Source organism: Pseudorca crassidens, chromosome 7 (genome assembly GCF_039906515.1).
Source record: "Pseudorca crassidens isolate mPseCra1 chromosome 7, mPseCra1.hap1, whole genome shotgun sequence".
Classification (NCBI taxonomy): domain Eukaryota; kingdom Metazoa; phylum Chordata; class Mammalia; order Artiodactyla; family Delphinidae; genus Pseudorca; species Pseudorca crassidens.
In genome coordinates, this window is record NC_090302.1 from 65,246,678 (window position 1) to 65,262,446 (window position 15,769).

At 43.4% G+C, this 15,769-nt stretch overlaps 1 long non-coding RNA gene across 2 annotated transcripts in view; it reads left to right on the plus strand.

Annotated features, from left to right (window-relative positions):
* The window catches only part of LOC137227060 (uncharacterized), a 166,965-nt gene that overhangs the window by 17,697 nt on the left and 133,499 nt on the right, over nucleotides 1-15,769 (plus strand). For both annotated transcript variants that reach the window (XR_010944676.1, XR_010944675.1), the window contains exon 2: nucleotides 9,922-10,589. This is a non-coding gene — a long non-coding RNA (uncharacterized lncRNA). The remainder of the gene's footprint in view (nucleotides 1-9,921; nucleotides 10,590-15,769) is intronic.

Here is a 15,769-nt window from a genome sequence, read left to right on the forward strand (position 1 = left end):
AATAATAATAAAAAATTCATTCACCCGTCTGTCAGTACCGCCAAGAAATATTCACATGAGTCGGACTATCCAAAAAAATGAAGAGTAGCTCTTTTCCAAGACAGATCTCTGGAACTCTCCCCCTCCCTTGCTCAGAACCACTTCCTCTCCTCAAATCTCACTTTAAAACCTTCCTGTTTGCTTTAGCCTATGACTGACTCAGGCCCCATTCATCTTTCTTTCCTCTCTCCCCATGACCACATCCTTCCCCTCTCCCCTCACCGGCCACCGTGAGAACACTCGCCTGCCTCTTCCTCCCTCCACTTCTCAGCCCCTTGCCTGTTACCCTGCAGTGGCAGCCTGGCATGTGGGAGTTCCTTGCTGGCCTGCACAAGTCACCCTCACCCGGTCCAGACGTGTTTGCAAGGGTGAGGGCCTCCTCCATGTGGATGCCTGCTCCCTGGTCCTCAGAGGAGGAGGAGGTCATGAATTTCAAGAGTGCTTCTGCCTAGAGAGGCACATTGCAAATTGTATTTCACAAGTTACAGACTCAGAAATTTGGGAAGTTTATTACAAAAAGACGTTGTAATAGGCCACAAAGATACGAACTGCCAGGGCTGTTTCCCTTAGGAGACTTCAGGTAAAGCCCGAAGGCAAGGTGTGGGTAAAACACAGGCCAGACCAGAATTGTCGTTTCACCTCCAGAATAGTCATAATTGTCTCAACTGCATTTCTTCTTTTCCTCAAGTAATGAGGGAAGTAAATTCCTCAGCAAAGTTCTAAGGCAGGATTAGCCCTGGGAAAACCATCTCAGAGTAAGCCCAAGGGTTGGAATCCTTTTTGTCAGGGAGTACACGCAATTCTTTCTAAACAGCATGGTTTCCAGAAACAGACTCAGACTTACAGAACGAACTTATGGTTTCCAGCGGGGAAGGGTGGGGAGAAGGGATAGATTGGGAGTTTGGGACTGACATGTACACACTGCTGTATTTAAAATAGATAACCAACAAGGACCTACTGTAGAGCACAGGGAACTCTGCTTAATACTCTGTAATGGCCTATATGGGAAAAGAATTTGAAAAAAAATAGATACATGTATATGTATAGCTGAATCACTTTGCTGTACACCTGAAACGAACACAACATCGTTAATCAACTATGCTCCAATATAATATAACAATTTAAAAGAAGAAAGAAAGAATGTGGCTTCAGTTTGGCCGTCTGGGCAACGGGCAAGCTGTGGGCTTTCCCAGAATGCATGGGCTCTGCTCCATCCCCAGTTGGAGCCTCTCTCACAGACACCGCAGGTCAGGCTGTGCTGTCTCCATGGTGGCCTTGCCGCCAGCTCCAAAAGAAGTGCTTCCAGAACCCGGCGCCCCAGGTTTTATCTAATGAAACACACGCTCAGCTCACTTTTGATCTTATCACAATAACAACAGCTGCCATTTTTAAAAACCACATCATTGTTTACAGAGCACATTCATGTTTGCTACGTGAAGGACGTCAGGCAGCTATTAATATTCCCATTTTACACTTAAAGGACTAAGGTCGATGGGACTTGACTAAGGTCACAGAGGTGGTGAGTGGTAGAGCTGTAATCCACATCAATCTTTTGTGGGAACCATGGCCCAACTACAGACATTCCCAGCTGAACACGTCAGCGTCCAGAGAGGGACAATCGGAGAGGCCTTCCACACAGTGGATGCTGCAGACGGGCCCCTAGAGTTGGCTTTCCAGTGGATTGTGGGGGTTTTGTTTCATTTTTGGTAACATCTTCTTTTTGCTCGTGCTTGCCTCATTTAAAAACTCAACAGTGAGTCAGTATTACACACGCTCACCCAGCAGGTGGCAGCATGATGGGGCTCCGAATTATGCTTGTGGTGGAGCCAACCTGGGATTAATTCTGGAGCAGTTAATTCTGCTGTGTGAAAAACGAACCATAAGAAACATATTTTTTAAAATGGTAAAAAATAATAATTAAAAAAACAAAGTGCCTGATCTCACTTTGAAAGAAATATATAATAGAATTTGTATTTAATTGTGTATTGGTGTTTCTCCTCCCAGGACCTTTTTTTTTTTTTTTAACATCTTTATTGGAGTATAATTGCTTTACAATGGTGTGTTAGTTTCTGCTTTATAACAAAGTGAATCAGCTATATATATACATATATCCCCATATCTCCTCCCTCTTGCTTCTCCCTCCCATCCTCCCTATCCCACTCCTCTAGGTGGTCACAAAGCACTGAGGTGATCTCCCTATGCTATGTGGCTGCTTCCCACTAGCTATCTATTTTACGTTTGGTAGTGTATATATGTCCATGCCACTGTCTCACTTTGTCCCAGCTTACCATTCCCCCTCCCCGTATCCTCAAGTCCATTCTCTAGTAGGTCTGCATCTTTATTCCCATCTTGCCCCTGAGTTCTTCTGACTTTTTTTTTTTTTTAGATTCAATATATATGTGTTACCATGCGATATTTTTTTTTTCTCTTTCTGACTTACTTCACTCTGTATGACAGTCTCTAGGTCCATCCACCTCACTACAAATAACTCAATTTCGTTCCCTTTTATGGCTGAGTAATATTCCATTGTATATATGTGCCACATCTTCTTTATCCATTTATCTGTTGATGGGCATTTAGGTTGCTTCCATGTCCCAGCTTTGTAAATAGAGCTGCAATGAACATTTTGGTACATGACTCTTTTTGAATTATGGTTTTCTCAGGGTATATGCCCAGTAGTGGGATTGCTGGGTCGTATGGTAGTTCTATTTTTAGTATTTTAAGGAACCACCATACTGTTCTCCGTAGTGGCTGTATCAATTTACACTCCCACCAACAGTGCAAGAGGGTTCCCTTTTCTCCACACCCTCTCCAGCATTTATAGTTTGTAGATTTTTTTGATGATGGCCATTCTGACTGGTGTGAGGTGATACCTCATAGTGTTTTTGATTTGCATTTCTATAATGATTAGTAATTTTGAGCATTCTTTCATGTGTTTCTTGGCAATGTGTATATTTTCTTTGGAGAAATGTCTATTTAGGTCTTCTACCCATTTTTAGATTGGGTTTTTTTGTTTTTTGGATATTGAGTTGCATGAGCTGCTTGTAAATTTTGGAGATCAATCCTTTATCAGGTGTTTCATTTGCAAATATTTTCTCCCATTCTGAGGGTTGTCTTTTCGTCTTGTTTATGGTTTCCTTTGCTGTGCAAAAGCTTTGAAGTTTCATTAGGTCCCATTTGTTTATTTTTGTTTTTATTTCCATTTCTCTAGGAGGTGGGTCAAAAAGGATCTTGCTGTGATTCATGTCATAGAGTGTTCTGCCTATGTTTTCCTCTAAGAGTTTTGTAGTGTCTGGCCTTACATTTAGGTCTTTAATCCATTTTGAGTTTATTTTTGTGTATGGTGTTAGGGAGTGTTCTAATTTCATTCTTTTACATGTAGCTGTCCAGTTTTCCCAGCACCACTTATTGAAGAGGCTGTCTTTTCTCCACTGTATGTTCTTGCCTCCTTTATCAATAATAAGGTGACCATATGTGCATGTGTTTATCTCTCGACTTTCTTTCCTGTTTCATTGATCTATATTTCTGTTTTTGTGCCAGTACCATACTGTCTTGATTACTGTAACTTTGTAGTGTAGTCTGAAGTTTGGGAGCCTGATTCCTTCAGCTCTGTTTTTCTTTCTCAAGACTGCTTTGGCTATTCAGGGTCTTTTGTGTTTCCATACAAATTGTGAAATTTTTTGTTCTACTTCTGTGAAAAATGCCAGTGGTAGTTTGATAGGGATTGCATTGAATCTGTAGATAGCTTTCGGTAGTATAGTCATTTTTACAATGTTGATTCTTCCAATCCAAGGACATGGTATATCTCTCCATCTTTTTTTATCATCTTTAATTTCTTTCATCAGTGTCTTATAGTTTTCTGCATTCAGGTCTTTTGTCTCCTTAGGTAGGTTTATTCCCAGGTATTTTATTCTTTTTGTTGCAGTGGTGAATGGGAGTGTTTCCTTAATTTCTCTTTCAGATTTTTCATCATTAGTGTATAGGCATGCAAGAGATTTCTGTGCATTAATTTTGTATCCTGTTACTTTACCAAATTCATTGATTAGCTCTAGTAGTTTTCTGGTAGCATCTTTAGGATTCTCTATGTATAGTATCATGTCATCTGCAAACAGTGACACCTTTACTTCTTTTCCGATTTGAATTCCTTTTATTTCATTTTCTTCGTTGATTGCTGTGGCTAAAACTTCCAAAACTATGTTGAATAATATTGGTGAGAGTGGGCAACCTTGTCTTGTTCCTGATCTTAGTGGAAATGCTTTCAGTTTTTCACCATTGAGAATGATGTTGGCTGTGGGTTTGTCATATATGGCCTTTATTACGTTGAGGTAAGTTCCCTCTATGCCTACTTTCTGGTGGGTTTTTATCATAAATGGGTGTTAAATTTTGTCAAAAGCTTTCTCTGCATCTATTGAGATGATCATATGGTTTTTCTCCTTCAATTTGTTAATGTGGTTTATCACATTGATTGATTTGCATATATTGAGGAATTCTTGCATTCCTGGGATAAAACCCACTTGATCATGGTGTATGATCCTTTTAATGTGCTGTTGGATTCTGTTTGCTCGTATTTTGTTGAAGAGTTTTGCATCTATGTTCATCAGAGATATTGGACTGTAGTTTTCTTTCTTTGTGACATCTTTGGTTTTGGTGTTAGGGTGATGGTGGCCTCATAGAATGAGTTTGGGAGTGCTCCTCCCTCTGCTATATTTTGGAAGAGTTTGAGAAGGATAGGTGTTAGCTCGTCTCTAAATGTTTGATAGAATTACCCTGTGAAGCCATCTGGTCCTGGGCTTTTGGAAGGAAGATTTTAAATCACAGTTTCAATTTCAGTGCTTGCGATTGGTCTCTTCATATTTTCTATTTCTTCCTGGTTCAGTCTCGGAAGATTGTGCATTTCTAAGAATTTGTCCATTTCTTCCAGGTTTTGCACTTTATTGGCATAGAGTTGCTTGTAGTAATGTCTCATGATCCTTTGTATTTCTGCAGTGTCAGTTGTTACTTCCCCTTTTTCATTTATAATTCTATTGATCTGAGTCTTCTCCCTTTTTTTCTTGATGAGTCTGGCTAATGGTTTATCAATTTTGTTTATCTTCTCAAAGAACCAGCTTTTAGTTTTATTGATCTTTGCTATAGTTTCCTTCATTTATTTTTCATTTATTTCTGATCTGATCTTTATGATTTCTTTCCTTATGTTAACTTTGGGGTTTTCTTGTTCTTCTTTCTTTAATTGCTTTAGGTGTAAGGTTAGGTTGTTTATTTGAGATGTTTCTTGTTTCTTGAGGTAGGATTGTATTGCTATAAACTTCCCTCTTAGAACTGCTTTTGTTGCATCCCATAGGTTTTGGGTTGTCGTGTTTTCATTGTCATTTGTTTCTAGGTATTTTTTAATTTCCTCTTTGATTTCTTCAGTGATCTCTTGGTTATTAAGTAGTGTATTGTTTAGCCTCCATGTGTTTGTATTTTTTACAGATTTTTTCCTGTAATTGATATCTAGTTTCATTTCAATTTTCTTAAATTTACCAAGGCTTGATTTGTGACCCAAGATATGATCTATCCTGGAGAATGTTCCATGAGCACTTGAGAAGAGAGTGCCTTCTGTTGTTTTGGGATGGAATGTCCTATAAATATCAATTAAGTCCATCTTGTTTAATGTATCAGTTAAAGCTTGTGTTTCCTTATTTTCATTTTGGATGATCTGTCCATTGGTGAAAGTGGGGTGTTAATGTCCCCTACTATGATTGTGTTACTGTCAATTTCTCCTTTTATGGCTGTTAGCATTTGCCTTATGTATTGAGGTGCTCCTATTTTGGGTGCATAAATATTTACAATTGTTATATCTTCTTCTTGGATTGATCCCTTGATCATTCTGTAGTGTCCTTCTTTGTCTCTTGTAATAGTCTTTATTTTAAAGTCTGTTTTGTCTGATGTGAGAATTGCTACTCCAGCTTTCTTTTGATTTCCATTTTCATGGAATATCTTTTTCCCTCCCCTCACTTTCAGTCTGTATGTGTCCCTAGGTCTGAAGTGGGTCTCTTGTAGACAGCATATATATGGGACTTGTTTTTGTATCCATTCAGCCAATCTATGTCTTTTGGTTGGAGCATTTAAGCCATTTACATTTAAGGTAATTATCGATATGTATGTTCCTATTACCATTTTATTAATTGTTTTGTGTTTGTTATTGTAAGTCTTTTCCTTCTCTTGTGTTTCCTGCCTAGAGAAATTCCTTTAGCATTTGTTGTAGAGCTGGTTTGGTGGTGCTGAATCCTCTTAGCTTTTGCTTGTGTATTATGGTTTTAATTTCTCCGTCCAATCTGAATGAGATCCTTGCTGGGTAGAGTAATCTTGGTTGTAGGATTTTCCCTTTCATCACTTTAAATATGTCCTGCCACTCCCTTCTGGCTTGCAGAGTTTTTGCTGAAAGATCAGCTGTTAACCTTATGGGGATTCCCTTGTGTGTTATTTGTTGTTTTTCCCTTGTTGCTTTTAATATTTTTTCTTTGTATTTAATTTTTGATAGTTTGATTAATATGTATCTTGGCGTGTTTCTCCTTGGATTTATCCTGTATGGGACTCTCTGCACTTCATGGACTTGATTGACTATTTCCTTTCCCATATTAGGGAAGTTTTCAATTATAATCTCTTCAAATATTTTCTCTGTCCCTTTTTCTCTTCGTCTTTTGGGACCCCTATCATTCAAATGTTGGTGTGTTTAATGTTGTCCCAGAGGTCTCTGAGACTGTCCTCAATTCTTTTCATTCTCTTTTCTTTATTCTGCTCTGTGGTAATTATTTCCACTATTTTATCTTTCAGGTCACTTATCCGTTCTTCTGCCTCAGTTATTCTGCTGCTGGGTCCTTCTAGAGAATTTTTTATTTTGTTTATTTTGTTGTTCATCATTGTTTGTTTGCTCTTTAGTTCTTCTAGGTCCTTGTTAAACGTTTCTTGTATTTCCTCCATTCTATTCCCAAGATTTTGAATCATCTTTACTATCATTACTCTGAATTCTTTTCCAGGTGGACTGCCTATTTCCTCTTCATTTGTTTGGTCTGGTGGGTTTTTACTTTGCTCCTTCATCTGCTGAGTATTTCTCTGTCTTCTCATTTTGCTTACTTTACTGTGTTTGGGATCTCCTTTTCACAGGCTGCCGGTTCATAATTCCCGTTGTTTTTGGTGTCTGTCCCCAGTGGCTAAGGTTGGTTCAGTGGGTTGTGTAGGCTTCCTGGTGGAGGGGACTAGTGCCTGTGTTCTGGTTGATGAGGCTGGATCTTGTCTTTCTGGTAGGCAGGACCGCGTCTGGTGGTGTGTTTGTGGGTGTCTGTGACCTTATTATGATTTTAGGCAGCCTCTCTGCTAATGGGTGGGGTTGTGTTCCTGCCTTGCTAGTTGTTTGGCATAGGGTGTCCAGCACTGTAGCTTGCTGGTCGTTGAGTGGAGCTGGGTCTTAGCGTTGAGATGGTGATCTCTGGGAGAGCTTTCACTGTTTGATATTATGTGGAGCTGGGAGGTCTCTGGTGGACCAATGTCCTGAACTCGGCTCTCACACCTCAGAGGCTGAGGCCTGACATCCAGCCAGAGCACCAAGACCCTGTCAGCCACACGGCTCAGAAGAAAAGGGAGAAAAAAAGAAAGGAGGAAATAAAGAAAAAAATAAAATAAAATAATTAAAATAACAAATAATTATTTAAAAAATTTTAAAGTAATTAAAAAAAGAAAAGAAAGTAAGAAAGAAGAGAGCAGCCAAACCAAAAACCAAATCCACCAATGATAACAAGCACTAAAAACTATACTAAAAAAAACCCAGACAGAACCCTAGGACAAATGGTAAAAGCAAAGCTATACAGACAAAATCACACACAGAAGCATGCACATACACACTCACAAAAAGAGAAGAAGGGGGAAAAATATATATATCTTTGCCTCCAAAGTCCACCTTCTCAGTTTGGGATGATTCATTGTCTATTCAGTTATTCCACAGATGCAGGGTATATCAGGTTGATTGTGGAGATTTAATCCGCTGCTCCTGAGGCTGCTGGGAGAGATTTCCCTTTCTCTTCTTTGTTCGCACAGCTCCCGCGGTTCAGCTTTGGATTTGGCCCCGCCTCTGCATGTAGGTCGCCTGAGGGCGTCTGTTCTTCGCTCAGTGAGGACGGTGTTAAAGGAGCAGCTGATTCGGGGGCTCTGGCTCACTCAGGCCGGGGGGAGGGAGGGGTACGGATGCGGGGCGAGCCTGCGGCAGCAGAGGCTGGCATGACGTTGCACCAGCGTGAGGCGCGCCGTGCGTCCTCCCGGGGAAGTTGTCCCTGGATCACGGGACCCTAGCAGTGGACGGCTGCACAGGCTCCTGGGAGGGGAGGTGTGGATAGTGACCTGTGCTCGCACACAGGCTTCTTGGTGGCGGCAGCAGCAGCCTTAGCGTCTCATGCCCGTCTCTGGGGTCCGCGCTTTTAGCCGCGACTTGCGCCCGTCTCTGGAGCTCCTTTAAGCAGCGCTCTTAATCTCCTCTCCCCACGCACCAGGAAACAAAGAGGAAAGAAAAAGTCTCTTGCCTCTTCGTCAGCTCCAGACTTTTTCCAGAACTCCGTCCCGGCCAGCCGTGGCGCACTAGCCCCCTTCAGGCTGTGTTCACGCCGCCAACCCCAGTCCTCTCCCTGGGATCCGACCTCCGAAGCCCGAGCCTCAGCTCCCAGCCCCGGCCGCCCCGGTGGGTGAGCAGACAAGCCTCTCAGGCTGGTGAGTGCTGGTTGGCACCAAGCCTCTGTGCGGGAATCTCCCCGCTTTGCCCTCCACACCCCTGTTGCTATGCTCTCCTCCGCGGCCCCGAAGCTTTCCCCCTCCGCCACCCGCAGTCTCCGCCCGCAGGGGGGCTTCCTAGTGTGTGGAAGCTTTTCCTCCTTCACAGCTCCTTCCCGCTGGTGCAGGTCCCGTCTCTATTCTTTTGTCTCTGTTTTTACTTTTTTCTTTTGCCCTACCCAGGTACGTGGGGAGTTTCCTGCCTTTTGGGAGGTCTGAGGCCTTCTGCCAGCGTTCAGTAGTGTTCTGTAGGAGTTGTTGCACATGTAGATGTGTTTCTGATGTATTTGCGGGGAGGAAGGTGATCTCCGCCTCTTACTCTTCCGCCATGTTGAAGGTCTCCAGGAACTTCTTTGATATCCAGAAGTTTCTCTAAAGGCAAGTGGCTTGCCCTGCACTCAGATGGCAATACATGTCCGGTTAGTGAGATCTTGGACAGATGTGACAGATGATTTGGGGAACAGGACAAGGAAAGAGAGGAAAAGGGCTGTTAGCATGGACGCCAGAACTTCGAGAGCCATTTCTGAGTGGAGGCAGGGAGAAAGGGAGCGGCAGCCATTAGGGTCCTTGCACAGTGCCTCCATGCCACACCTGGGAACAGGGACTTGAGAAGTGGCTGACGTGTTTATTTGGTGTGAGGTCAGCTACAGCTCTGAGGGCAATAACACAATTCTCATAAAACATAACTCTCGGGCTTCCCTGGTGGCGCAGTGATTGAGAGTCCGCCTGCCGATGTAGGGGACACGGGTTCGTGCCCCGGTCCGGGAGGATCCCACATGCCGCGGAGCGGCTGGGCCCATGAGCCATGGCCGCTGAGCCTGCGCGTCTGGAGCCTCTGCTCCGCAACGGGAGAGGCTACAACAGTGAGAGGCCTGCGTACCGCGAAAAAAACAAAAAAACAAAAAAACAACCCAGAACTCTCAGGCTGGGCCACCGGCCTGCTTGCTGCCAAAGAAGGGTGGTGGCCTAACAAATGAGACATTGCTGTCAACTCATTCACTTTGTGAATTATGCAGGCTCTTCCTTGCCCTCCGTGTCCATCCCATCTATTGCTTTAACCCCTTTCTTGTTTGGTGCTGCTTCTTTCAGATGAAGAAGAAGGGAAAAGAGATTTGATTTCTGTGCCTATTAACCACTCCAACAGAAGGTCGTGTGAAGAATGATGTTGAAGCTATTAGTAGAAGTGAGAAAAAAAATCTAGTTATAAGATCAGCAGAAAAAGACCTGAACTTCAGAGGGGGCCACAAATGAATGAATTAAGAACACAGCTGTCTTTTCAAAAGCCAACACAAAATGAGGATGGGTTTTATACAAAAGCAGCTATTCCTGCCAATGGGCATATGCATGTCCTTCTTTCATATGTCACAAGCAGACCTCGGAAATTCCCTGGGAAGTCCCGTCCACCACAGTGCCTGCAGTTTCTCCATATGACTATGATTCTGTTGGATCTTGAGAGACTTTTTGATCTTCAGGAAGCTCTTATCACAATACGGCTCTTCCTGGAGTGAGGAGACAACATGGTACCTGGAAAGATGAGGGGAGTGGACTGGGAAATGGGGATCTGTGTCCCATTTCAGTTCTACCACTACCGGCCTAGTGGCTTTGGGAGGGGCCTGCAATTTCCCTGGCCTCAGTGGTTTCATCTGTAAAATGGAACGGCACGGAGACGATGAAAGTGAAAGTATCTGCCATCATGCCTGGAGGTGCTCAAGAAATGATTCCTTCCTGTCTGCCGACCTCAGTTTTCCATCTGTAAGGTAAGGAATTGAACAAGAAGATCTCTGAGGCCCTGTCAACTCTAACACTTTGTGATTCTGTTGGTGACAACTTAAGAAATCTCCAGCTAACACTCTAGTGAGCCTTAGTCTGTTAGATTCCATCAAATGATAGCGTTGTGATTTTGACTTTGTAGAATGATTTTTATTTTCCCTTATTCTGATTTTTGAATTTGTATTTTCTACTTTATGGCTTTTGCTTTATTAAGTTGTCACAAATCCTTTGAGGTATGAGAAAGAAAAAGTATGACAAACTGGATGAAAGAATGCATTAACTGAAAGCCAGAGAATAATGCTCATACTAAAACTAATACATTATTGGCTCCTTACTATGTATGAGGAACCGTGCTAAGCACTTTATAAACATTAGGACACTTAAGTCACACAATAACCCTGTGAAGCCATAATGATCATCCCCATTTTATAGATGAAGCAACTTTGTCCTAGAGATACCAGGCAAGTTGTCCAAGGTCACGTAAGTAGTGAGTGGCAACGCTGAGCCGCAAATCCAAGTCTGGCTAAATCAGAGCAGTGGTGTGCTGACAAACAGGCTCCCAAAACACAAAAGCAAAACAAAACCCTAAATGCCTGATATGGAGTATTTACTGATTTCCGTCATATAAATATTTCCACCACAGCCGATTTCAAGTTTCTAACAGTTTAAATCAGCTCAAAAAAAATTCCCAAATATTTAACAGTCTGCTCATGCAAGCCAATAGGAGCCAACCCCAAAACACTACAGAAAAAGCCAGAGTTGCCACCACTGAGATGCACTGCCTCCCTGGATCATAGGCTGGGGTTGGGGATAGTAAAGAAGAAAGGGAAGATGGTCATGAACAGGAAACTCAAGAGATGAATGCATCCATTCATTCATTCATTCCACAAAGGCTTACTGAGTACCCGCTAAGGACCAAGCCTTGTGAAATGTGCTTTGGATTCAGGTATGAGTAAGATAAGCAGGGTGCCCAAGCCAAAAAGCCCAGAGTGTGTTTGGGAGAGAGAGACACACACACTTAAACAAATAATTGAATCCATTATATAATAGAAGTATGTGTGCGTTTAAGGGAGCCCAGGTAAGGGAGGAATGAATTCTGTCGGATGGGCCTGAAGGATGGAGTTAGCAACATATACATGGAGGCTCCGAGGTAACACAAATTTTGCTTCCTTTCCAATTTATAGAGAGGTTTGCCTCACTAGAGAGGTGTGCAAAGCTTAGAACTCTGCATTTCTGACTAAATAGAGAAACCAAAGATGGGGTTAAGAAAGGGACAGTGATTCAGAAAGTAAGCTCCTTGAGTTAGGGATGTTGTCTATATACCCTTATATTCCTGACACCTAGCACCATGCAGGGCACATAGTAAGCACTCAATAAATAGTTGTTGCCTGGATGAACCATTGTTGAATAATGATTTATGAGCTTCAAAGAAGGTTGTTTGAGGAAAGAGGACTAATAATAGGTAAGAAGTAAGCAATGTATAAGTAGTGATCCCTAAGCACATAAAGGATCCTGTAGGAGAATAAAGGGCAGAACATGGGCAGGGACTCCAGGTGCCCAGGGTGAAGGTAAAGGACCCAGAAGGATGTGTATCATGCAATGCTGTCACCTGTCGTGCTAGCTGACTTCTCTGAGGATGATCTGAAGATGGGGCACATCTCTGGCTTCCCCTTTGAGAAGCAAGATGTCCTAACACAGCCTTCAGATGTATTTGGTGAGCTTGGGAATGCCAGGAATGATACCATTCATTGTTTGGCTTCAAAGTTCAGTGTGGGAGAAGCAAGCACGTAATTGGTACAGTGAAGTTTGGGGATTTCAGTGGATTTCCTTCACATTTGTTTGTTCTTCTCTTCCTCTGATTATCTGAGAGGAGGCTGCTGTTATTGAAAGCCAGGTAGTTTGAATATTCTTTCTTGGGACCTAGCACTGGTTTTGTAAGAAGTGGGTCTGCATGTGTATTTCGTAGATTATTTTCATCATAACAATGCCTTATACGTGTAGGTGGTTCCTAGTTTCAAAGACCTTTCCCGTAATTACTTTTGATGCTTCCTCAAGACAATCCAATGAGGACATTAGAAAAGACGCAAATGTCTCCATTTTACTAAAGGAGAAAGTACGACTCAAAAAGTCAAGTAACTCACTCAAAGTCACACGGCTGAATTCTAGCAGAGCAAGGGCCCAAGGTCTGTCATTCCAGACACAGAGACATTCGTGTCCTCCCAGTTTCTCTTATAATAATGCCTGACTCCTGAGCAAGCAAGTCCCGGCTGGAACCCACCAGCAGCTAGAAATGGTCCTTCTTGGTATTTGAGAACTTTTCTCTGCAGTGAAAAATGGAACCTGCCTGCCTCAGTTTCCCAGCCACCTCTTGATTCGACAAGCAATTGCTTTAACTCTGACAAAATTAGGCCACCTCCAACCTAAATGGAGCCCGTTTTCAGACTAAGACCCTGCGTGGAGACAGCTCTTTCCTGGAAGGATAACAAAAGCATGCTTTTGTGTGTATTTCACTTGATGGAAAGGAATCCCCAGTGAGGCCATTTTTTCCCCCTGAATTCTCCCAAGTCCAGAATGTATCCAAGTTTCCAAGATAATCTCAGAAGAGCTATTCATCTATGAAGATGGCCAAATTGTCTTCCAGCTCAGTAGACAGGGTCTGTTTTAGAGAGAAGGTGAGGGGGTGAGAATAGGGGTGTGGGAAGAGGGTGAGGGAGACGGAGAGCAAAAGAGTAAGACATACGAGGAGAAAATGTGTGCCGACGAATGCTGACAGGAAAAGGAAAGAAACCAAAGGGCCAGCCCTGACTCTGGGGTCCCGTCTGCCAGGGACATTTTCAGCTGATTCTTTTTAGGACCTGTCACAGTCTGCCTGGCGAGCTGTCACTTCTCATCACTTGGCTCTCACTGCGGATCTTTGTGTCATCACTGTCACGAAGAGCCCTGGCAACTGGCGAAGAATTTCCTGGGGCGCTACCTGATACACCGTTATTACCTCTTATCATCTTAGCAGAGTAGTTATGCCACTGTCAGAGGTAATGGAGACCATGCCGCTAAGAAAATTGGCTGTAATTTATCAATTGTTCCTGCATACCACAAAAGCGGCCTTCTACTCTACGGCTGGGTATAAGGTATTTGAGAGCCCCCGAAGTTCATGGTTTTCCGGTATTCTAAGTTCTACTTATGGCCTTTCCTGTATATGACACACAACACCACCCTTGTGGCTTGCAGGCCGTTTTCTTCTTTGCTTTCTTTAGTCACAAATCATCCTGAGGCATCCCTTAAGTGCATTTGTATTGTTAAGTGCACCGGCTTGATTTGGTGTTAATTCAATTTGAGTGCCCTTAATATCTTGTGGGGGTGATGCAATGCAGGCTGCCTGTACCTTGTAAAATCGGGTCCCAGGTCTGCCTGGGAGCAAAGCACCTTTCGCATAGCCATTTACCAAAGTTGCTGATAAAATTTTCATAAGGGAACCTTTTTAGTCTGACCCTATTGTGTTATTCTACCATTAAGTCTCGGAGAACTGGGCTGGCTTCTAGTGACAGCTTATCACATTCTCCATTATTGCCGGCTGCCCTAAGAGCTAACAGGCTGGGTGTAGTGCAAGCTCCCTCCTCCCTCCCACTTCTGGTCCATTCTGGGAAAAGCTTATGGGCCAGCACCGAGGGGCTAATGTGTGATTGTCTCTCTGTGGGTGCCAGAGAGCTGAGCTCTCTTTCTGATGAACCTGGGAAAGCTTGAGAGACCCTGAAGGACTTTGTGAAGCCTGCATGACAAGAAGGGGAGAAGGATGGACTGAAATAGAGTGAGAGTTACAAAAGCTCTTTGCTTAAAAATCAATCCCCAAAGTAGTAAGGATAATGTTGACACTACTTTGACACATAGCTGGAGCTAGTGGGTTGGGCCAGGGATTTGTGTTTGGAATGTTAGCATTAGAATTCTGACAATGTGATTAACTCAAAAAGAACTCCAAAATCTGGGGCTTGGTTGTACCTAGGTTTGCATCCAAGTTCATTGGCTTACCTGCTTTGTGACCTTGATCAAGTTATTTAGTCTTGGAGCTTCAGGGTTCCCATCTGTGAAATGGGAATATCAAGATCAACTCCCCGGGCTTTTTGTGGTGATGAAGTGAGATAGTACATGTAAAGAGCATGGAGAGTGGCTGGCACTCACACGGCATCTCTTAGGGTTATCTTAGAATCCAGGAGGCCCTCAGAGGACACAAGGTGAGAAAGCTGGTTCAGATGGTAAAGAAATTAGCTGGCTACCACAAGTGAAAAAAGAAAGAGAGAAGTCTAGAAACCTGGTCCCCAGACACCCATCCAGGTCTCTTTCCATCCTTCCCACTGTTTCCCTGATGCTGTCCACAGACATCGGGAGCATGGGTGGATTTGGGGTGCGAGAAGCCACGTTCCACTTCCCTAATGATGGTATTTCTTGACAGCAGACTAAACTGCTTCTTGATCATTCTGTCTTGGTGGCTGTATCTGAGGAATGGTTTGAGCCTGCCGAACCATGTGAGCCTAGGCCCTCCTTGTCTCTGCTGCTCTGGCTGGAAAAACTCAGTGGTCTGAGAAACAGGAATGGGAGATGCTCTCTCAAAAGAACATTTAAAAATTATTCTTATAAAATCAATACATGTTCACTGTAGAAATGAGAAAATCTAGGTGAAATATAGAAGCTATAGTGAAAGGAAAAAAAATCATCTGTAATCCTACTGCCTGTAACTCTAGGGTACTGTGCTGTGTTTTCTTCCAGGTTCCTTTCCACACCCACACCCATGCTCACTTGTTCAGGCCCTAGCTTGCTGCAGTATATTGTAGGCATTAAAAGTGCAGTCTAGGGCTTCCCTGGTGGCGCAGTGGTTGAGAGTCCGCCTGCCGATGCAGGGGACACGGGTTCGTGCCCCGGTTCGGGAAGATCCCGCATGCCGCGGAGCGGCTGGGCCCGTGAGCCATGGCCGCTGAGCCTGCGCATCCGGAGCCTTTGCTCCGCAACGGGAGAGGCCACAGCAGTGAGAGGCCCGCATACCGCAAAAAAAGTGCAGTCTGGCTCCACCACTTGGGCAAATTATTTAACTTTTCCACTATCGTTTCCTCATCTACAAACTAGGGCTTCATGGTAGAACCTTCCTCAGAGGGTAGTTCAGAGAAGCAAATGAGCTAAT